Raw genomic sequence first — 23,861 nt, 5'->3', positions numbered from 1 at the left:
GATAGGTGACGGGTGACATTATTCATCCGTCACTGATTAGAAGTCATAGGTGACAGGTGATACTATTAACCCATCACCTATGACTTCAAGTCATAGTGACAGGTGATATGTTAACCTGTCACTATTTACGCAAAATAAGTCATACGTGACGATTGCTACTATTAACCCGTCACCTATGACTTCAAGTCATAAGTGATGGGTGATATGTTAACCCGTCACCTTTTACGTAAAATAAGTGATGGGTGACATTCATCACCCGTCACCTATGACCTATTTGTATATATACCGAGTCCCCGCGTGCACTCTGCTCATTTTGCTTAATTCATTTTGCCCATGCTAGGTTCACTGCCGCCCAGATCTTCCTCACACGCCGCTCGGCCTCCTCGTCACCGATGTGCCGCCCTGGCCTCCCCACACGCCACCCAGCCTCCTTGTCCCCGACACGCCACCCGGCCTCCTCGTCCAAGGACTCCCTCTGTTGACCGCCACCTCCGGTCGCCCTTCAACCAAGCCGACTGCACCATGATCTCCCCCACACCATGGTGAAGCTCGCTGGCCCCCTCCCCCCTCTCACATTTTAGCTTGAGGTAAAGCCTACAGTAGTGTAGCCTGCAGCTACGGTTCAAGTGCACCCTTATGTTGCTCGATGATGACTTGATTTACTGAGATTGGGCATGACTATGAGTACAATAGCTTAAGACTTGTGATCTTGCTTAATGTATTTGGTAGCTTTGGAAGTCCTCATTGATAGCACTCTTTGATTTGTTCTTGTATGCGAAGTGCAGTGCTTAATTTAGTTTTACAGTGAGCTATTTATTATCATTGATCCTTAGAAGTTGTGATGTTGTTAACTCAGAACTTGTTTAGCATACTAGATTCTAGACAATAAAGTTGATTCATCATTTTGCTTTTGTGAGTAATTGTTTTGATCTTGTTGTTTCGTTTCCACATTTGTCTTGGCAGCTCTTTACTAGTTCTGTCCAAAATCTAAGTATTTTGTTCGATTTAGCGGCACACTCTGTGATGAGATTACTTGGCTTGAGGGCACTGACCAGGTTTTATACTAGTTGAGAACTTTATAATTTGCCCAGTCGATGATGTACTCAATAGAACAATTCGGGGGTAGGAACTTAATTGTCCTAGGGCCAATTGTTATTTATTTTTTGAGAGCACACTTATATATGCTTCACACATACTGTGTAGTTCATGGTTTACACATAACATTTGAAACTATTATTCTAGTTTTGTTGTCAAAGATCATGTGTATTGACCGTTGATCCAAATAATTACCTAAGAAAAAAATGCAAAAACTAACCAAAGAATGAAACAACAATCCTTTCCTTCTTATTTGAGACTTTAGTACTGTAGATGTGTTCTCTTTATTGATATTTGAATTTTGAGAAAATACATAGATACATCTTCCTAAAGTCCTCCGACTTGATTTAGTGTACAATAAATTTTTGATTGCTATCTTTTGGTCATTACAATTAAATCAGGATCTCTAAAATTTTAACACGCATGGAGTGATTCAATCCATATGAATGTTTTTGTGGAATTCTAGACAATGTCGAATTTCATGGAATTATCTTGGTGATCATGATTCTCCATATCTTGACACGACTCCTAGCTGCGAGAAGAAAGGAATACATTCTTCTATCTATGGACTATGAAAACTAGCTATTTTTTAAAAGCATATATATGTCTATGGATAATCCCCAAAGGTATAGATATTAGCTAGAATAGGAGAGGACTAGTGCTGAAATAGTTTTTAGTGTCCAAGATGGCAGAAAAATAGAATGTGGGATCATGCTGCATGCCACTAAAGTTGATAAAAATGAAGGGGGAGACATTTCCACTTTGCAAACTTATGAAAATCCTTAACCTTGATTCCTTTTCTTTCCTCTAAGAAACCATGGGGAAGAAAAGGACTGTCACCCCTGAGAAACCAAAAGCACAGAGGATGCTAGCACTAGAGAGCACCTCGGCACAGGATGGGGCGGATAGGAGCCAAAGCCCACACGTGTCCTCCTCTGGGAGCAGTAAAAGCCAATATCACAGCCCGAGCCCTGACCCGTCATCGATGCGGGAGAGCCGACATCGGGCAAGTGACGAAGAATACAATCCCATTGAAGAGGTATTGATATGAGTCAATGTATTTTATACTTATTGAATGGAGGTGTTGGTAACTAAGTCACCAAACCAGGGGAAGTCCTCGGCCAAGAGAGAGAGAGAGCCGAAGGTAGCGGGATGCGACATGTGTTTATGGGGAGATGAGTAGTCTCATTAATGTGTCACATAAGTTATAGTTCCAGCCTATTTATAGCCCATACTCAACCACTCCATTCCATAACTTACATCATTACCCCCCTTACTGCCACATTCTCGGCATATTCGGGGGTATTTTGGTACTATTAAGTACATTTGCACATTTACAATTATACCCTAGACTGCTACATAGGCTTCGACGGACGCCGCACCTTCGCCCAAGCCCCCATAAGGCCAGTCGCAAATGGGCCTTCAGGGCACCTTCGACCAGCCTTGACGCTGCATCCCGAATCACTCTTCAGTCTCCGTCTGAAGGCCCACCAGAGACTTCACCTACTCTGTTACTCAGCGTCGTGGGTTGACCTTTGGTCTTCGTTCAAAGGCCCACCAGAGGCTTCACGTGCATTGATACTTGGCACCATGGGACGACCTTCTGTCTCCGTTTGAAGGCATGCTAGAGGCTTCGCTTGCGCTTCTCAGAACACAACTGCATTATTCGTAAGTGTACAATCACCAGTGGACTTCGACTCAGCTATATCATTTGATTCACAGGTTCGGTCCATCGAAGATGAACCTTACATGTAGGGGGAGAAATAGCCCCCTCATGTTGTTCATCATCATTTTTTATGGGGATATGACCATTCTGCCCCCACACCACAGTCAGGGTTGCTAACACTAAATGTCTTCACCTCATGCTGAACCGTCTTTTGTGGCAACGGTTCAATTTCCGACGTGCCTCATTTCAACCACCGTTAATCCTATTTTTCTGCTAGAAATATGCTCCAACCGGCGCCTCAATTTTTACCGCTTGAATCTGCTGAAACTGTAGCTCTCATACGGAGACTCTTGCAGTCATCTTTCTTTCTGAAGCCCAGTGAGAATGGCTCTGAGAGGTAAGAAAAATCGTTCGAAGACCTATTGGATTGGATAATCTAAGGTTGACGAAGAAGTCCTGGTTGGACTAGTAAAAGAGGGATTGATTAGCGATGTTTTGAAGGTTAGGCTCACGAAGGGCCAAGAGACTCCGGAGCTTGAAGATGACGAAGCCACTGTATTTGTCGACTACTTTCGAGTGGGGCTTCGTCTTCATTGCGATGATATGGTGCCGAAGGTTTTGAAGCTATTTAAAATCTACCTCCACCAGTTGACGTCGAACGCCATCGTTCGGCTTGGCCTCTTCTCCTAGGTGGCGCGTTCCGAAGGAGCGAAGGCATCGACCAGGGCCTTCACTGTAGCCCACAGGCTCCATCACCAACCGAAGTCAGTTTTCACATCTATCGTGCAAAGCGAAGCCCATTATGGCTGCCAAAACTTATCGCACTGGCCTAGCCACGCCAGTCATGGCATACAAAAACAAATGGCCGAAGGACTGGACGCAATGGTGGTTCTACCACAAGGTGGACCGAGAGGAGTTTCTCGTGTCCAAGTGTGAAGAGGTGAAGGGGAACCGCACCCTCGATGAATAGCTGAAGGCCTCTTAGAAGGTGGCATTGAGGCCTTCACCAGGTGCAAGAAGCATTTGAACACGCGTGATCTTGTAGAAGAGTTTGTGACGTCTAGGGTATGACCCCTTAGCTGGGGCTGGACCATCCAGAAATTCAGCGACAAAGGGCTCGAGGCCTCTGCTGTCCCCAGCCTTACTTTCGAGGTTTCACAGGTATTATCTTTTGTCATGTTCTTAACTGCACTTCAGCTCTCTGCCATTTCCTTACATTGTTTGCTTTCTGGCAGACTTGATAGTGGCCGAAGTGGAGACTAAAGCCATGCTTCTTCTTGGAAAATTTACCTAGGGTGAGCCCAACTCTATACTGACCCAGGGCTCGGTCGGTGACTTAACCGGATTTTTGAGTTATGAGGCCTTGCCTATAAAGACAGGCCAAAAGTGACCATGCTATCATCGGGTCAGGGCAAAGGAGAGGGCTCCCCGAATGCCGAGGTCGATGGAGAATCTATTGCGGGTAGGCAAAAGAAGCAGAAAATTGTAATCCCTTCACTGCAAAGGGGCAAAAAGAAGGCATTTGCCCTTAGGAAGAGACCTCATGAAGTGGACTTCGACGACCTGGGCGAGGTAGTGACACCCGAAGGCTCACTGGCCATTTGAGCCATGCCCCTTCGACAGGAGCCTCCGAAGGGCACACATGACCTTCCCTTGTCCTCACCAAAGACCGCCTTTTCTACGCGCGTGGACCTTGCCACGCTAATTCTCAGCGATGAAGAGGACAAACCTTCGAATCCACGCGTTACCACCGAGCCAGCGGGGGGGGGGGTGAGGGGGAGGGAAGCTGAGAAGGCTGAAGGAGCAAAAAATGTTGAAGAAGCTGGAGCTAAATCGACCTCTACCTCTTCATCTTCGAGTTCTTCCTCTCAGGATAGTTTGTCTGAAGGCCACAAAGCCACAGAGACAAAAGAGGAGAATACCTCGCCGCCCATGCCTCACCGAGGTGGAAAGGGGCTTATGAGTCATAGCGGCTTACTTGACGTGAAGGCTATTGATGCCGAAGACTTCAAGATTTCTTCGTTTGAGCCAAGCTCGGGGGAGGTCAATGATGCAAAGAAGATGTTTAGTAGCTTCATTCTCCTTGAGCTTGAGATTTCTCTAGCGCAAAAGCCCGCTGTTGAGCTCATCGAGGCCTCTGATGGGGCAATTGCAAAGGTATTTTGTATCGTCCTTCAGATTTTCTTCGCTTACTTGTTCTCATACATTCGTGCTATCGCAGTCTATGCTTATTTTGCGCGCTTAGTGCAAGCAAGCAGAGCATTCTAAGGCCTGTGAAAAAAATACTGAGGTGTAAAGGGCCCTATTTCAAGCCCGGCGCAGAAGTCTGAGGCCCAAAAAAGGGAATTTTCACAATGAGCAAAGTAGGCTAGTCTACGCTCGCAGCAGCTTGGAAAAGAAGTGAGCTCCCTTTGCTCGGGCAAACAAAGAGCAGAAGAAGAAGTCACCTACCTTTGCCAGAATCTAACGGTGTCCGAAGCTCAAGTCTCGGAGCTGCAAGCCCTTTGCAACGCTGAAAAAGCTCAAGCGCAATGGCTGCGTGAAGAATTGGATGAGGCAAAGGCGCTATCCAACGATGCTGTCATTATGCTAGAAGAACTGGAGCCGAAGGTCATTGCAGCCTGCGAAGCAATTAGCAATACTTTCGATGGAATCGATACTTTGGCCATGCCGCCAACGCTTAACCTTGTTGGGCTGGGTGGCCTTCTTGGATGGATCTGTGAAACCAACGGCAGCCTTTTACTCGTGGCCCAGCTGTACGGTGACTTCTGCGCTATGGTCTAAGCCAGGAGTTTAGTCCAGTCAATTGAGATGACTGGCTGTGACCACCATACTACGCTTCAAAAACCAACCTTCTGCTATCCTTCGAACATGTCAACTTCGGTTGTGTCAAGGGCATCGAAGGCCACTGCGCGATTGTTCACCACCAACTACTGGTGTAAACATGTCCGTAAGCTCACTCTCCAAGAGGAGAAAATCAACTGCCAACGAGTACATTTTTTTTACTTACACTTTCGAGATTTTTGCCACCTGCATATTCATAGACCCTTTGTTCTACAGGCAAAAGTGAAGGATGACCCTTCTGCCAGAGCGATGGCCAAGGCAGTTAAAGAAAATGAAAAGGTGTGAAGAGTGCGCGAAGCATTGTTTTGGGTTTTGAACATTTGGTTACCAACTAAAATATATTGTAATATATACTTTTATTTATTGTCAAATGCTTTGACTACCTTCGCTCCCTTCGCAGGTCCTCCCTTCCGACATTGCGTAAGTAGCATAAGATGTTGTTTCCATCACTGTGACACGGGAAAAAAAATTTTATGTCTTAGTCTTGCTGGGTTTTGTTCCACCGTCGCCACCCAGTTATTGATTTCGGGAGGTACTGGAGAGCGAAGTGTAGGTCCTATGATGTAATGAATGCCAACTCCAAAGTGTTTTGGAAGTCGTTTAGCTCTTCAGTTTTAGAGACCCGTAGGACTGGGCGTGAGGCCCACAGGATTGCGCGCGAAGACTTCGAGCCTCTACATATGTTCATCGACCCAAAGCCTAAGCCAAAAGACGATAATTATGGATTCCTGCCCTGTCAGTTTCAACTTTGCTACCGCTAAGGGCCTTATCCTTCGCAAATAATGTGACATGTCGAAGGCAGGAGCGCTTCTCCTACATCTTTGTCTACCACTTCTTCATCTAATTATATTGGATCCCCATTGGATTCAACGCTGCCTTTTCATGCCAGTCAAGGCACAGCATTTCAATCTGGCTTTAGTCGATGGTATAAAGATTTTGTAGATCCTGACATTGATGAATTTGTGAAATAAAGTCGTTAACATTGAAACTACTTTTATCTTTGGCCATTATATATTTAGCTTATTGACTTGGTCTTTCATCGATTTGGACCTTCGGTCGCATCGTGTCCGAATCGTGATCCGGAAAACGCCGTCTCCCCTGACTTTGAAGCAGTAGGGACCTTCGGCAGAACCGCGTGCGAAACATCATTTGGAAAATGCCGCCCCCCAACTTTGAAGCTGTAGGGACCTTCCGCAGCACTGCGCGCAAGGTGTCATTTGTTGATGACTACTTCTAACGTTGCCTTGACAAATTTACCTTTCGCTTAATCTCTTACTTGCGCTCGAAGGTCTAGTATCTACGGCCGATTCCTCAACGGCAATGTATCGCCTTCTTGGTTTCTCTTTGTAATTGCTATTAATCATAAATGCTATTGCACATTTTGTGGCGATGGTTGTCTAGGCTTTGACTTTTATTTCGCTGAATTTTCATTTTGTTTTGTAGACATTGTCCATGTTTCAGGATTAACATTTGGCTTGTTTGTTTGCTGCCTATTTTTTTGTTTCCGAAGGTATCTTGTGCCTTCAGCGTGGGGGTAGGCACTCTTAGCCCCAACTTTGAGTCGAGAGGTGCACCACCTTCTTTTAAGGTCGAGCATCACTTCAGCTTTTTGTTCAGAAGGTATGTTTTGCCTTCGGTGCGGGGGCAAGCACTCTTAGCCCCCAACTTTTAGTCGATAGGTGCGCCTTCTTCTTAGAGGTCGAGTAGCACTTTGGCTTTTGCTCCCGAATATATGTTTTGCCTTCAGTGCAGGGGCAGGAACTCTTAGCCCCCGACTTTTAGTTGAGAGGTGTGCCGCCTTCTTTGAGGTGAAGCAGCACTTCGGCTTTTTCTCCCAAAGGTATGTTTTTACTTCGGTGCGAGGACAGGCACTCTTAGCCCTTGACTTTTAGTCGAGAGGTGCACCGCCTTCTTTGAGGTTAAGCAACACTTTGGCTTTTGCTCCCAAAGGTATGTTTTGTTTTCGGTGCGAGGGCAGGCACTCTTAGCTCCCGACTTTTAGTCGAGAGGTGCGCCGCCTTCTTTTAGGTCAAGCAGGACTTTGGCTTTTTCTCCCAAAGGTATGTTTTGCCTTCGGTGCGGAGGTAGGCACTCTTTGCCTCCGACTTTTAGTCGAGAGATGCGTTGCCTTCTTTGAGGTCAAGTAGCACTTCGGCTTTTGCTCTTGAAGGTATGTTTTGCCTTCGGTGCGGGGGCAAGAACTATTAGCCCCTGAATTTTAGTCGAGAGCTGCGCCATCTTGTTTGAGGTTAACCAGCACTTCAGCTTTTTTTGAGCATTACACAGATATTCATGTGTGTAACCGAATCATAATTACTTTGCCATAAGGGTGAAGATGCTGCAGGAAGATAGATGCTTTAAAATATGGACAACTTCGAAGCGACTAATAAGCTTCGAATTTTTACTACGAGTTTACGCCTGTCTAAAGTCGAAAGGTAAGATGTCTTTCTTTGACATTCCATACCTTGACTTTATGGCGAGTTCTTAGCCCGCCTCCTGTCGATTGGTGTGCTTCCTTTTTTTGAAGACCTGCAACACTTCAACAATGAATTATGCATAAATTCAAAAAAAGTACACGCTTTTTGGGGGTAATTCCAACTATGCGGAAGCTCTTCCCCTTCGACAGTAGCTAGGTGATAAGACTCGGGCCTTAACGACCACTTCACCAAGAAAGGTCCGTCCCACGTACTTTGCAATTTTCCCACGACCGAAGTATTGGTGAGCCTCCTCAGTACCAAGTCTCCAGGAGCGAAATCCTTCAGAGAAACTTTCTTGTCTCTCATCTCCTAGTTTGCTCCTCATATCTGGTCAGATTTTCTACGGCTTGCATTCTCATCTCTAGTGTTTTGATACTGATTCTTCGTTTTGGGCTGATTCAACCGTGACTCGAAATGATTTATTTTTACATTCCTCTGTAGTCATTGCCTCTTTGCCAAAGAGCAAACGAAATGGCATGAACCCTGTTGATCTTGTTACCATTGTTCTTAAGGACCACAAGACCTTTGGCAGCTCTTCCACCGACTTTCCTTTTGGGCAAACCTTGTAGAAGTCTTGAGACATCAGTTAACATGATGTCCATAGCTCCATTTGACTATGAGTGATAAACTGATGCGAAATGGACTTTAATCCCTAGGCCTTTGCAGAATTTTCTGAACCCATTGTTGCCAAATTGTGCACCGTTATCAATGGTCACCTCGCGAGAGACACTGAAGCGGTAGACGATATTTTTCGACAAGAATTTTTGGACATTTTTTGAGGTTATGTTCACCAGCGGCATCGCCTCCACCTATTTCGAGAAGTACTCAACTGTGACAACGGCATAACACAAGTTTCTCGAGGCGATTGGTAACTGTCCGATAATGTCAATTCCCCACCGCATTAATGGCTAGACTGGCGGTATGAGCTGCGTCTTTGTCGAAGGCCTATTTGAACCCTTAGCCAAGTATTGGCACTTCACGCAGCTTCGGACTATGTACTCCGCATCAGAGACAGCCTTTGGCCAAAAGAATCCTTGCTTGAATACTTTCCTGACGAGTGCTCGAGTGCTGATATGCGAGCCACACAGTCCTCTGTGTATTTCTATGAGCAAGTTTTGCCCTTCTACTTGGCATATCCATCGAAGCATCGGTACACAAACTCTCATCTTGTACAATTCGGCTCCCTTAATTTTGTAGTTTCTAGCTGTTTGCACCATGCACTTCTCCTCAACATTATCTTCGGGCTCGTAGTAACCGCGAAGGCATGCCATTATAGGGGAGCGCTAATCTTCATTCTCAATTATAGTTACCGAGCATGCCATCTGCAAAGGGGCCTCGACGGTTGGCACCTTTAACCTTTGATAAAACACATCTGGTTGTATTGGCAGATTTTGTACCACGGCCTTTGCGAGGTTAATGACCTCGAAGTTGACATTTCTTGATATGCTCTTGACTGTAAACCCCAGGAAATGCTTTTCCATTCTTCACACCGCTGCCATATACTTGACCAGTTCTGGCTCCTTCGTCTGAAATGTCTTTTCAATTTGGCTTGCGGCCACCTTGGAGTCTGTCTTGACTCGGACCCTTCGGGCGCCCAACGCCCATGCCTTATGAAGCCCGAGGAGAACTGCTTCGTACTCTGCAACGTTGTTTGTCAATCGAAACTCGAGCCAGGTGGTGTGTCGCAACTTCACTCCCGAAGGCAAAGATACTACTGCCGACACGCCAGCACCTGAAGCCTGCCAGGCTCCATCACAATACAAGATCCAAACTGTGTCTAACGGTACTTCTTCTGCAGCTTCGGCCTGCGACATCCAGTCCGCCACGAACCCTGCTAATGCCTGAGACTTTATCGCTGCTCCTGTGATGAAAGCTAACATGAATGGTGCAATCTCTGCAGCCCATTTTGCAATCCTCCCTATAGCTTCACGATTTTCAAACATGTCACGAAGGGGTAAGGAGGTGGGCACTATTATCTTGTGAACTGTAAAATAATGGTGAAGCTTTCGCGATGCCATTACTAGCGCATAGGCCATCTTCTCCATTTTAGAGTAGAACCCCTTCGGTCCTGCCAAAGCCTCCAATACATAGTATACCAGAAATTGCTGCAATTTGTCATTTTCCTGCCTTTCTTGCACAAGTATGGCACTTACTGCCGAAGGGGATGCTGCTATGTATAGCAACAACTCAACCTCGGGATCCAGGCTGGACAGGGCCATGAGCTTCGTCAGATATTTCTTCAACTCATCGAAGGCTTCCTGTTGCTCCGCGCCCCATTCGAAAGGGTCAGAGCCTTTTAGCATTTTGAAGAAAGGTATGCTTCGCTCGGCTGATTTTGTGACGAACCGGTTCAGAGCTACCAATCTCCCTACCAGACGTTGTGCTTGTTTCATGCTCTGGGGAGGTCTCATGTCAATTATTGCTTGAATTTTTTGAGGATCTACCTCGATGGCCCTTCTCGAGACCAAGAAGCCCAACAACCTTCCAGATCGTACACCAAACGCACATTTTTTTAGGTTTAGCTTTAGATCTGCACTTCGCAGGTTTTCAAAAGTTTCTCGAAGGTCATCGAGGTGCTTGTACTCTCTGATGCTTTTGACCACTATGTCGTCGATGTATGTTGAGCCTTTTCGCCCTAGCTGTGACTTCAGCACTGTCTGTACTAACCTGGCGAAGGTAGCACCATCATTCCGAAGGTCAAAGGCCATCCTTACGAAATAATATATACCAAAGGAGGTTCTGAAACTTTCTTTTTCCTCATCCTCCTTCGCCATCCAAACCTGGTGGTACCCAGAATATGCATCCAGAAAACTCAACATCTCATATCCAACATTGAAGTCCACCAGCTGATCAATTTGTGGCAGTGGAAAGTCATCCTTCAGACAAGCTCAGTTTAGGTCTGTGAAATCTACACACATCCTCCACTTTCCATTACTTTTCATGACTAGAACCGGGTTGACTAGCCACTCAGAATGCAATACTTCATGCACCACTCCGGCGTCAAGCAACTTCTGCACCTCTCTTTTGAAGCCTTCTGAAGCTTGGGCTTCACATTCGGGTCTACATTTAGAGTACGTTGAATGATTTCTCTGCTGACTCCTTGCAAATCCTTCGGAAACTAGGCGAAGATATCTTTGTTATTGCGAAGGAACAATATCAACCTTCGCTCAGCTTCTTCTGTGATTTCTTCCCTGATGACAACTTTTTTGTCTGGCCTGTCTTGACACATCAGAACTTTCTTGGTCTAAGGGGTCTCCCTGCCTCAATCTCCGACCATGCTGAATCTCATCTCTAGGGACCCCATTTAGAAGCACCAAAGAAGTAGATGTCACAAGTAAATTGCAGAGAAGGTTGCACTAGACAGGACCAAAGCAAAGCCAACACAATCTTGATCGCAATCTTGCAATTGTACGTTCCAATGAGGCTAAACCTAGGCAGTGTTTCTTGAGCCTACGTCGTAGCCATAACTCATCTTCAAATAATTGCCTAGAGTCATACGCAATCTCAATTTGGTGCAAAATCTCCCGGGCTAGTTGCAGTTGTGTGCATACATGTCCGACTCTTTTGTCACTCCAACTTTGCAAGGCTTTAGCCAAGGCTTTGAACTTTGATGAAATTGTTTCAAAAGGGCATGGTATAGATTCTGTTTCGGACCAGATCTTGGAGACTTCCTGAAGGAAACCATCTAGTTTGGGCCAAAATGCTTTGAAATGGAAACGACGCTTTGCCATCTCATTATCTTGGAGTCCAAGCAACAGGGGCTGTGGTCAGAAGCTTCTGTGCCTGCGCTTTGCAGTAGGAAATTGGGGAATAGATGCTCCCAATTGAAGGTGCAGAAGACCCGATCAAGTTTGACCGACGTAGGAGAGTCTCTTTCGTTTGACCACGTATATTGCACCCGATGAGAGGTAGTCCTTTGAGACCAGTGCTATCTAGCGGCCGTCGAAAATGGCCCATCATCGCACGATTTACATTTGTGTTGTTTTTATCCTCTGACTGATAAATGAGATTAAAGTCTCCCTGTATCATCCAGGGGCCCAGGCATTGGGCTCTTATATCTCGAATTTATTGCAAGAATAGCAACTTGTCAGCATCTACTTGAGGTCCATACACACTGGTCATCCACCATGTTTCTCCAGTTGTATGTGAGAGTTGGATTGAGACAAAGTAGACATCCACTCTCGAGGAAAGGACTTGATAGCTCCCATCCCGCCAAGCGAGCAGGAATCCACCACGCGCTCCAGAGGCTGGCAGGAAGGCAAAGCTATAAAAGTTTGGTCCTAACATAGATAACATCAAGTGTTCGGAGATATCTGGTGTCTTCGTCTCCTGTAAATAGATGATGTCGGCATGCACAGAGTTGACAACGTCTCGAACAGAATTTTGTCTTGCGGTCGAGTTCAGCCCACGGACATTCCATACCAAAATATTAGAAGGATTCATAGCAAAAAGGGATAAAACAACCGAGACCTAAGCACACAAGATCAAGGCATCACAGTGATGTCGTCAGCGTCCCATTCATGGTCCTCCTCTGAGGGCTCCCATCCGAAAAGAGCTGCTAGAGCTTGGATTTGCGATCGTGTAAGCGGCTGCTCAAAAAGCTTTGAATAATTATCTTGTGCTTGTTGATCAATCCGCTCCTGCTCGTCGATGATCCCCAGGGCGCACATCACTTTTCTGCGTGTTGATCTATTGTCGAGTTTGATGAAGCGACTGATGCCGGCAATGCAACAGCTGCGTTGTGGCATGAAGTCCGGTTGAAGAGTCTTTTTCCTTCTTTTCTATATTTTTGGGATAGGTAGCAGGCCATATGTCCTCCTGGTTAAAAGGTTGATGAAGATGGCCCTGGGTGCATGAGGTATAGACATCAAGGTTGATGTTTCCAGCTGTGCAGCGTCTTGGTTCATGGAGATAGCACAATGTCAATGACGAGAATAAACAATCAGGCCCTGAGTCTTTAAGTTTCTTGGTGTAACTCTCGCTAGGGTGAACAACCCTTCTGAGTCCAAAATGTCTCGCTGGGGTGAGCAACCCTTCTGATGGGTGACCCAATCGGTGAAGAAGGGAGCTCAAGCGCCAAGCTCAGCTGTCGACGTCGGGGTAGGAGAAGCCGCAGGTGTCGAGGAGAAGGAAGCCAATTGAAGCTGAGCCGATGCTGGCGACTGGCACATTGCACCTGGATCTGCTGGGACTACTGTCTGCTGTGGTGTTTTGCTCCGGCCTGGCTGGTGAAGTCTACAAGGAGCTTTGCAAGACTGAAGAAGAGGCGGGATGTGGGGGTGTGGAGTTATGGTCGCTGTTGTCCGCATTAGGTGTGGCCATTGGGTTGCATCGCTAACGCGCTTTTGGCCTAGGGGTCTTTAGGGACGGACAACCACGTTGATGTCAGGCACTATTGCGACCACGCTCTCCAGCCTCCTCGGCATCCATCAAAGGCTGCGGCGCATCCCTAGGCAGGAGCGACATCGTCGGCATCTTTGCCACCCTGCTCAGAGAGACGCCCTGAGATCGCTTGCATTGATCTTCAGCTTCAGCTGAAAGCTTCTTAACCTCACATTCTAGAGGTGCGTATCGCTCTAAGGTGGAGTTCTGGCTCTGCTGATTGGTTGTCGTCAGCCCATTGAACAGGAGCCCTGGCTGTGTCAGCGATGCGTGCGACATGTTCACAAGGGGACCCTGGCGACCTGAAAGGAGGTAGTTAACACAGATCTCATGCAGCATAGGGTCACAGAAAGCTGAAAGCAGCTGTAGCGCGCTCTTCTCTTTGGGATGGACAATCTCGAGACTGTAGTCAGCGTAGCGCTTGTGATGCAGCAAGGAACCAAATGCTTGCCTACCATAATCAAACTTGGCTAAAAGACTTAATGGCAAAATTTGACTTCCGTACAAATTAACGCAAAGCCAGAACCTTACAATACAGTTGACTAAGGTCAGTTGTCCGTACTTGTTTTAGTGTGTCTTGGCCTGTTGAGTTATGCCATGCATTTGAAAGTACATCCAAATCTGCTGTAAACTGTGGTGTCGGTGGTGAAGCTAAAATAATGAGGACTCCCCTGAAATGAAAACGCAACGAAAAAAGTTGCTATGAAAATTGGGACAATAGGTTTTGAAATGGCCTGGAAATGTTGCTGACATAAAACAAAACTGAGGTATACCTTTTTTAGGTGAAAAGTAAAGTATCACTTTTTTTTATAAAGTATGATATCTTGGGAAAAGCAAGGTTACTTGTTTTGCTCGCTCTTTCTTTTGCCTAAAGATTGGGTCATGCAGTCTGGTCCAGAGGATCGCGGACCACCTCTCCCACTTAGTCTTCGGCTTCGCCTCCGACATGCCGTCGCCAAGCTCTAGACGAAGCACCTTCGGAGCTAGGCAGTGGCTAAGGGCTGAGGGGGTCGCAGACCACCTCCCTCGTCTAGCCTTCGGCTTCACCTCCGGCACGCCGTCGCTAGGCTCTGGACGGAGTACCTTCGGAGCTGTGCGGCGGCTGAGGACCGAGGGGGTGACGGACCACCTCTCCCGCTTAGCCTTCGGCTTTGCCTCCGACATGCCATCGCCAAGCTCTAGACGGAGCACCTCCGGAGCTAGGAAGTGGCTAAGGGCTGAGGGGGTCGCAGACCACCTCCCCCGTCTAGCCTTCGGCTTCACCTCCGACCCGCTATCGCTAGGCTCCGGACGGAGTACCTCCGGAGCTGTGCGGCGGCTAAGGGCCGAGGGGGTGGCGGACCACCTCTCCCGCCTAGCCTTCGGCTTCGCCTCTGACGCGCCATCGCCAGGCTCCGAACGGAGTTCCTCTGGAGCCGGGCAGCGCCTAAGGGCCGAGGGGGTCACGGTCGACCTAACCTGCCTAGCCTTCGACACATTGTGGCCTTCAACCCAGGCAGTTGCTAAGGAACCTGAAGGGTTAGGGACCACCTCCAGAGCTTGTCTCCAAAGGTTCCAGTGGACTTCGCCGAGTCAAAAATCTGGAACAAATTGGGAAGAAGGCCCTACCAGTGCCAAGCTCGAGGAGTACGCAATAACCGAGAACGACAAGGTCGCTATTGCTCCACCCGGCTCTCCTTAGTTACCCTACGTATCTACCACCACCAGATTCGTGAGGCCACCTCTCCCCCAGAAGGAACAAAATCAGCGATGATCTATGTGAAGGCTCGGTACCTCGGTCGTCAGAAAAACTAGCCATCGCCTTCGAATGGGACAAAGAAGCACGATTTGAAGGCACGAAAGCATGCACGCATGTGGTCACCCGTTCGAAAGATCCCCTTGCACTCCGATACGGAAGGAGACACGACCGTTCCCGAAGGCCCATGTTATATTATTAAACAACCAGTACATCCAGGGGACACATATTGAAGCAACAGTACAGAAATTGCCACGAAAAAGATAGATCCCTACGGAGCAAAATAGGGTGAGAAAGAGTACAAGGTGACTAAGTTAATCCATGAACCCACAGCAAGGCCATGATCGACCAGGAGATGAGGATATATCACGGTGTCACCAAGTACGCCATCCTGGTGACTACCTTCACCTCCTACGAGCCCGGCAGGGGTCACGCATGGGATGGCATATGCACCTGATCTGTCGCTTGCTGTTGCGGAAGCCGATACAGTAGCCGGCTCCTGAGCTGTCGGAGGATGGGGAGGAGTCTGAGGAGGTCACCGGCGGGGCCTTTTCCCTCTCCTTCCCGCCCTCCTCCTTCGTCGTCGGCTCCACAGATGCCTGCTCGCTCTGCCCCCGCAGGAGATCCCAGTCGATCTCCTCATCGTCATCAGAAATATTGATGATCTCGATGGGCATGGCCTCCCCAGCCAAAGGTCGGGCTGGAGCAGCGGGGAGCCGCCTTCCCTGCAGAGATGGAAGCGGCATGGCCACCGGCGCCTCTGCTGACGACCAAAATGATCGAGCTCCCGAAGAAGCCATTGAGATCATCGACATCTCCGAAGAGGATAAACGTTAACTATTCGCTCGTGGGGCTGTAGAGACTCTAGCCGGGTAACCCCAGCTTTATACCCGAGCCAAGCAGCCATGTAGGTCCAGAAGATGAAGCAGAACCAACACCGCAGTGTCCCCCATTGAATACCTGGGGGGTCGTGAACATACCCCGGTCGATCCTCCAACACGTAGAAGCGCTCCACGACGAATGCCTCGTTTTCCCACACGGATGTCCCGTCACATTAATAACCCAAATTCCTTTCGGCGCATGACAGGGGCGTGGGCACAAGACCATAAACGACCCCTCGCATTGTCCAGTCAGAACGCGGTAGTGGTATGTCTTATCCTACCAGGCAAACGCGTGGGATCCTCCAATCCCACATGTAACCTCTACTCCAGCGACCTCAAAGGGCAGCAAGAACCATACCGAAGGAATCCGGATAACCTGTATTGGTCTCAACACGGACCCCGGAAGTACACCACATCCATCGATGTCCCTCTGACCCGGTGTCCCAACACCGCGCATGAGGGGGTACTGTTGGGGGGAAATAAACCAGTCTGAGGATAATGGTTGAAGATTACCATCCAGGTCCCTTCGGACGCTCAATTAAAGGCTCGACCTCTGAAGTCATCAGATCCCATCACACTATCTCTTCGTACCTGCGAAGTCTTCCCTTGGCTTAGCCAGCTCCATCTCCCAAAGGCTTAGCCTCCCAAAAACCCAACCTCCTGAAGCCTTGGTCCCCCGAAGCTTCGGCCTCCAGAAGCCCTGGCCTTTCGGAGTCCCGCTTCCCAAAGCTTTCACCTCCCGGATCCATGCCTCCCGAGGTCCTCGGCCTCCCGCTACTCGAGCTGGCGTCCCGGAGGCTATTGGGTGAGTCATCAGGCCTCAGGAAAGATCTACCAGAGGGGAAGCACCAGTCATACTTTTCCTGCAAGGACATGACCGGCATTAAATATCTAGGCTAGTGGATGCCGCCCTGAGACCCCAGGATGATGGAGGCTGTCCTGACACCCCTGACAGTGCGGCGCCGGGCCGTAGTTGGCGACCGGCTCGCCCCCTTTAGGGGGTAGGCACCATGATAATTACCATAGTAAATATTTATCTCTCAGATAGGGTAGAAAGCAATTATCTAGGATAAGACCCAGTAAATTGGTTGGATCCTAGATATTTGTACTTTATGATAACTTGTACGCCAAGCTACGCATGGCCCTATAAATAGGAGCCATGGTCGCCTAGGCTAGGAGGATAGGCAATACAGAGAAAAAGACACAGAGGTGAAAATACACCAAGTCACGCTGTGATACTCCCAGAGCGATCTATTTTTTCTACCATCAATACATTTATGGTGTTCCTTCCTCTTAAACTTTGTCTCCAAGCTTAAGTCTCCTCCTTAGAAGAAACTCTCGCCGTACTTGCTGAGGCAAGATGAACTCTTACTCCAACAATGGCTTACCCCCATGTTTTAAATCGATGCTTAATAATCTAGTAGTTTAAATAGCTTGTTAAAACTATTTGCTTGCTGAGATTTATTTCACCCCATTTATAATCTCTCCAGGTGCTTGATTTTTGCTTTGTTTGGAGGGGTAGGAGTAGCCACACTTCTTGCACGTCTGGTTCACTTAATTATTAAATAGTGGTGTTGTAATTTATAATTCACTAGATGGAGTTGCCCATGTTCTTAGTATGGTAAACATGAGTTATTGTTTGCCATCTTATAAGTTAAAGTTTGAGGTTTTAATATGTCGGATAAATTGCTAGGATGGTTATATGCTAGTGTGTTGTTTTTATTTAAGCATCGTTTACATATATGTTGTTGCTTCCGCTTTACCATGTTTTGGAGGAGTTGCTGTTGAAAATATTATTTTATTTTTCGCTTTGTTGTGAAGTAGTGGTAGCATTCCAGGCTAATGCGGTCCCGGGGGTGTTACAATTAGGCAATCCAAGCATCAGGCACTAGAGGGCAGATTGGTCTTTTAATTTCTAGAAAAAACTAACATCCTTAGTCCTGTCAAATACGCATTTTGATTTGTCTTTTGCAGGTCACTCTAGGGTCTATTTGGTTCCGTAAAAAAGCCTCAGCCTATATGAGCGGATGCGTATAATCTCAGGAAGAAACGTGTTTGGTTGCCTGTATCTATTATTCCCACCTGCATCCACTCATGCAAATGCATAGCCTCAGCCTAGCATAACCCCCTTGGCATCAAGTGGAAATGTATCTGCTGGGTGGTGAAAAACTGCTTCTTGTTCTCGCAATCGACGCATGGACAATACATGTATTGAGACCGTGTATTTGACTTATGTGCGCGGTTGCTACCAGGAAATACTCCACGCCGTTCTTGTACTCTGCTCGCCATCTCCTACCAGTAAATGAATTACCTCGCCATCTCCTACTGGCAATTGGCTCATGTTAGAAGAGCTGCCTTTTGTATGCTTTCGTGTCCTCTTCCAATGAGAATTTGATGGTGTGATCTCTATAAATTTTCATTATTATTCAACCCTTATGTAGGACTAATTAAGTAAAAATAAAAAAATACGCTCATACATAAAGTTTCTATATTGGAGCTTGCTAATTAATTAAAATATAAAAAATATAATTGGAGCTTGCTACATACCTAAATATCATTGCTAATTTTTCTAATTCATTAAAAATAAAAAATATACTTATACCTAATTTTTCTATATTGAAGGTTGCTAATTAATTAAAATATAAAAAATATAATTGGAGCTTGCTATATATCTTAATTTTATGGCTAATTTTTCTAATTCATTAAAATAAAAAATAGCTGAACCTGGTAAACGAACAAATTGGTGGTCTTTTCGGAAATGTTAAACAAAAGTTTTTCCCTCGCATCTCGGTCACTTTTACTTTTTCTTTATTTCGTAATCCCCAGGGTATGATATCCTTTAGCTTCACAGTGACAAGTCATTTTCTCATTACTTTGACTCTTTCATTTTCCATTTTTATAGGCATTATGATCGTTGGATTTCAAAGACATGGGCTTCATTTTTTTCGCTTCTTATTACCTGCAGGAGTCCCATATGCTCATACCTAAAGCTAATGTAAATAAATAATAAAGACACTTTCCACCATAAAGCTACTAATTTAAGCTTTCATATCATAAATGAGGTATAATTGTATCTACATTGTCTTAAAACATTGTGACCATAGATAAGTTCATCTCCATCATTTCAAAATCTAGATCAATTTAGGAATTAAAATTCAACAAGAAATAGATTGGTCATGAAGTAACATACCATGGAACACCTAGGGTATGAAGATTCCTAAAAATTTTAAAGGCACCAAGAACTTGGTGACCAAAAATGGCTGCCACCGAGCAAGAATAGAGCCCCTCTCGGTTGTGCTTGGGCTTGGGGAATGAGGGGGCAACTTTTATATAGCTGAGATATCACTATCAGCTCATATAATGAACCTACAATGATGCCTTGCTATCATCGCCGGTCAGTGGCTTAAGCTGACAGTGATGAGAGAGTTGGGTATCACTAGCGGCTCAAGCCATCGGCGAACAGTTATGACCCTTATCACTACCACTTCATAAACCATGATGACTGATTCTTCCAGTGCGGCTTATGAATCGGCATTGATGCCCCATCATTGTTGGCCCATTAGTTGCCGGCAGTGATGGCCGGCATAAAAGGCCGGTTCTGTAATTGTGATGATATGTACATGGTCTCTGATTAGTTTCTATTCTTGCGAACTAGGGAGGCACCATATTGTCATGGACTATCACTGTCCGCTCGGTGGACTGCCAGTGAAGGGCCTTATCATTGTCGGCTCAAGGATTCAGCCAGGAGTGATACCCAATGCATCCTTGCTGGCTCAAGGATTTAGTCGACAGTGATAAACCTAAAATTACTACCGGCTGAAGGATTCAGCCGGTAGTGTTTTGCCTCTCCTCCCTCCCCTCCTCCCTCTCTCTATCCTCTCTATACTCCCTCTCACTCCTCGATCTCTCCATCTCTCTCTCAATACATGCATACATTGATACATATATTTAATGTAAGTCAATAATAAAAGCACCTTCATTAATACATAGTAATGAACACATATTTCAAGTCATAGGCATCGACAAACACACATATATACATAATAGTTCTCACAGGTCACCTCCTGAAATGTCGGTCGAGTTTAGCCAATCTACTATCCCTCTACCTCTACCTATACCTCTCCTGCGATGAGGACTGCGTCTCTGCACTATCGACTGTTGGCGTGTGTACATCCAGGGACACCGAAGGACCGATGGTGGTGGAGCGTTGGACCCAGCCATGCTTGATTGACCGCAGCATCGCCTAAGCTCCAGGCTCACCAGCGTGTCAAAGACATCAAAGTCTAACGCCTGAATGCCTCTACAGTTTGAGGCTTTGGCCTCCTCCACAGCACACTGATGGGCCACCCTCTCGTCCTCCTCCTAGGCACACTTACGGGACGTAGCTTCTTGCTCCTCCATAGCGCACAACTGACGGGCCAGCCTCTCATCCTCCTCCTGGGCACGCTTCCTGGCCGCTGCTTCTTGCTCCTCCTTCGCATCATCGTTGGAAGGCCATCCCGTTGATACCAACTTTGCATGATACATAGTAATTCATATCATTCATTAATAAATAGTAATTAATGACATACATTAATATCGTGTCATTTGCCAATATATAATACGTTGTCAAGCCCCTTAGTAGCCTTCCTCCTTGTCGCATACTCTCTACTAGAAGGAATGGTGTCATCTGAAGATCAGTGATGCGTGGACGGCATGGTCGGTTCATGAAACTCACTATTTGGGTTGATAATATGTCTAAGAAGAACCCGGCAATCTATTCTTGAAGGGCATGTATTTCTGCAGGTTGTAACGCATTTGTACATAGTTTCAAGCGCTACGTTTGAAGAATCGAAAGAATTAGTCCTTGATCATGTATAGAATTTGAAAAGAAGGTAGCGATATGTTATTTCATACCTCAAGATCATTGAACCTAATAGCGTCTCTATCCGGGCTGAATGTGTGCATGTTAGTAACAACATAAAATGCGTAGAGATTGTTGCCGCCTGCCTGCCTCATACACTTCAAGAGGAAAGGATTCATTAGTGGAATGAATTGAACCTTTTTATTCAATAGGAAATGCAAGACATGAATATTCCCTGCGTACCGGAAAGTCAGTTTTTACATCATATCGGTTCCTGAATGGAAACTAGATGATACTCTTTTTTGGGTATCTTGGGTACGCCCTGTACGTGAATATGAATACCAATTAAATTTAGATGCAATTGTGGAGAAGATTAAATGATCGAGTTAACCTATTTAGCATGTCAATGAGGTGTTGGTAAGTCATCTGATCTCTCTTTTGTGAGTCCAAGACATTGATCTTACTCAAGTCTGGGTGGATGACAAGGAGGATCCAATGAAAATTGCAGAATATGTCACCATAGTAAATTAGTACTAGGATCGAGTTGCCCATAAAGTGAGGACGCCCTGGTGCGCAAACACGTACTCATAATAGTAGGGTAAGAGTATGAAGTTCTTGTATTGGTGGTGAAGCAAACACTTCAATAAGTAGTCCTCGGTGAAGCCTGGATTCTCCATTATAAGTTTCTGGTTTACAAGCCCAGGATCGATGAATCCTACTTGCTTATCTAAGTCTTGTCCACATTCTTGGATCTCCACTCTACAAAAGAGAGAAGTTAGCTATGCAATTTCACGGTACAAGATCATATAACGTGAATTATATGCATAAGTCACTTACAGAGTCCACACTCTGACTATAGACACGTCGAGGGCATCTGCCTTATACAGTTCATACAAGTCCTTGAAATACACCCAGAAGGAGCCATCCCCGTTGCGGAAATAATCATCTGTATATCTTACGGGGAATGCCTGAAAACCCTGTCTGAAATGCTCCAAGTACCACTGATGTAATCGACGTATTTGAGTTGTAAGGTTTCTTTCTATATCTAGTTTTACTAAAGGTTTGGTCAACTCAAATGGCCATGTAACATCCAACTTTTGGATATCTGCTCCCACAGTAAGCCGTGCTAGTTCCTCTACTGTTATTCTTGATTCAGCCAGGGAGTCCGCAATGCTTGGAGCATCCTTAATGATTGGGACTGATATGCTCTTGGCCTGCTTCTTGCTGATGCATTTATAGTCAGTCGGCGGCTTTCTTGAAGCCATCCCCATCTGCTTAACTTTGGCCATTTTCGTGAAAAATTTCACGGCATCTTCAGGCACAACAGGATTCGATGGAGGTGGTGAAGGATGGAAATGAGACGTGACACTGGCATCCACAATCTTTTTTGTTTCCTTAGCAGTGAGTGAATAGACATCCTTGGGTTCCGCCAACTTCTTAAATGCCACTAACTTCTTAGATGATGTCGTCTGCTTGGATGCTGCGGAACCCGATCGTGTTTCCCGAGCTGATGGCTTGGTTCTTGATGGTGTTGGCTTCTTGAGCGGTGGACTTCTTTGAGGCGATGGCTGAGGAGGTGGACTTCTTATAGGAGATGGGTGAGGGGAGGGAGATCTAAGAGGCAATGACGGCCCAAGGTATACTGGAGAGTAGAGGTTCTCGGGACCTATCCTTGGTGGAAACACTATGTAGGCCTTCTCTCACGCAATGAATGTGTGCTTGTTCTCTCCTATAGTGTTCGCCCCCTCCTTTGTGGGGTAGTCTACCTCAACATGGCGGTACTGGTCAACTGCCTCATCTACTTCGACAATAGCGTAGCCATCCGATATTGGATGTCCGTGCAATTATTCATGGGAGCCACGGGGATAAGCCACGCTAGAAGCCACCTTGATGGTAATGTTCCTATCACCAATGTGTACTTCACACGGTGTCTGTGCTGTGATGAGGTCCACAGGATAAGTGATGGAGTCAGCTCCCGGAACTCCTGTAGATGCACAGCTACTCTGATGACCATCAGGGCTATAGCGCGCACCATCAGGAGACGCTTTCGGCCATTCCTGTTCGCTCACAATGGCACCCCGTTGACGCATGAGGGCTTGGGACACTGCTTGTGCTATTTTTTCTTCTGTATGTTCCCTCTCCTTTTTTAGCGCTTGTTTTAGCATTTCTATCATCCTAACTTGTTCTACCTCTCGTTTTGCATCTTGCTCTGCCTGGGATCTATTTCGACTCTTGTAACTGTCGACGTCGCCTGGGAATCCATATTTCCAACCCATCACCCAAACACCTCGTGTGCGATCACCATGCTCCTTGTTTCCCAAGGCCAAGGTGAGCTCATCCCTATCCCTGTCTAGCTTGAAAGAGCCTTATGAAGACTGCTCGTGGGCTTCCGCAAGCTTTTTTGCAAGATCTTGCGTCGCTTCTAGGTCGTGACACCTCTCTCTCGCAGTTCATCTAGCTATTTTTGCCACTGCCTTTCTTTCCTCACGTACCCATGACTACCGACTCTGTGGGGGTATAGGTTCTTCTTCAAGTTTTCTTTGTTCATCTCACTCAACCTCTGTGCTTCTTCCGACAACTTGTACTCTGCAAAGGCTTGCCAATGATCTTCCAGTTGCGGCCATTTGCAGAAATCTGGCATTGTACCTTTCTATAAATACGTTCTGTTCAGTGTCCGCTTCCAGTTCTTAAATGAAAGGCCCATGATCATTAGCGTCTTATGCTTAACTACTTCCATATATGTCTCTTCAGGGAAGTTGAACTTCTCTAATATCTTGGGCCACAAGCTGTCTTTCTTGATCGAATCAGGAAGCACGTGCGGATCACCTCGTTCACCAGTCCACAATCTGTAGCTGATGGGCACGTGATCCTTAACAACAATCCCACAGACTGATTTGTATGGCCCCAGAACTCTCTATGGTGCAGTTGGCTCCCCTGC

The sequence above is a fragment of the Phragmites australis genome, chromosome 13 (genome assembly GCF_958298935.1).
Source record: "Phragmites australis chromosome 13, lpPhrAust1.1, whole genome shotgun sequence".
Taxonomy (NCBI): Eukaryota; Viridiplantae; Streptophyta; class Magnoliopsida; order Poales; family Poaceae; genus Phragmites; species Phragmites australis.
The sequence above is the reverse complement of the archived record's forward strand: the minus strand, read 5'-3'. Positions refer to the sequence as shown.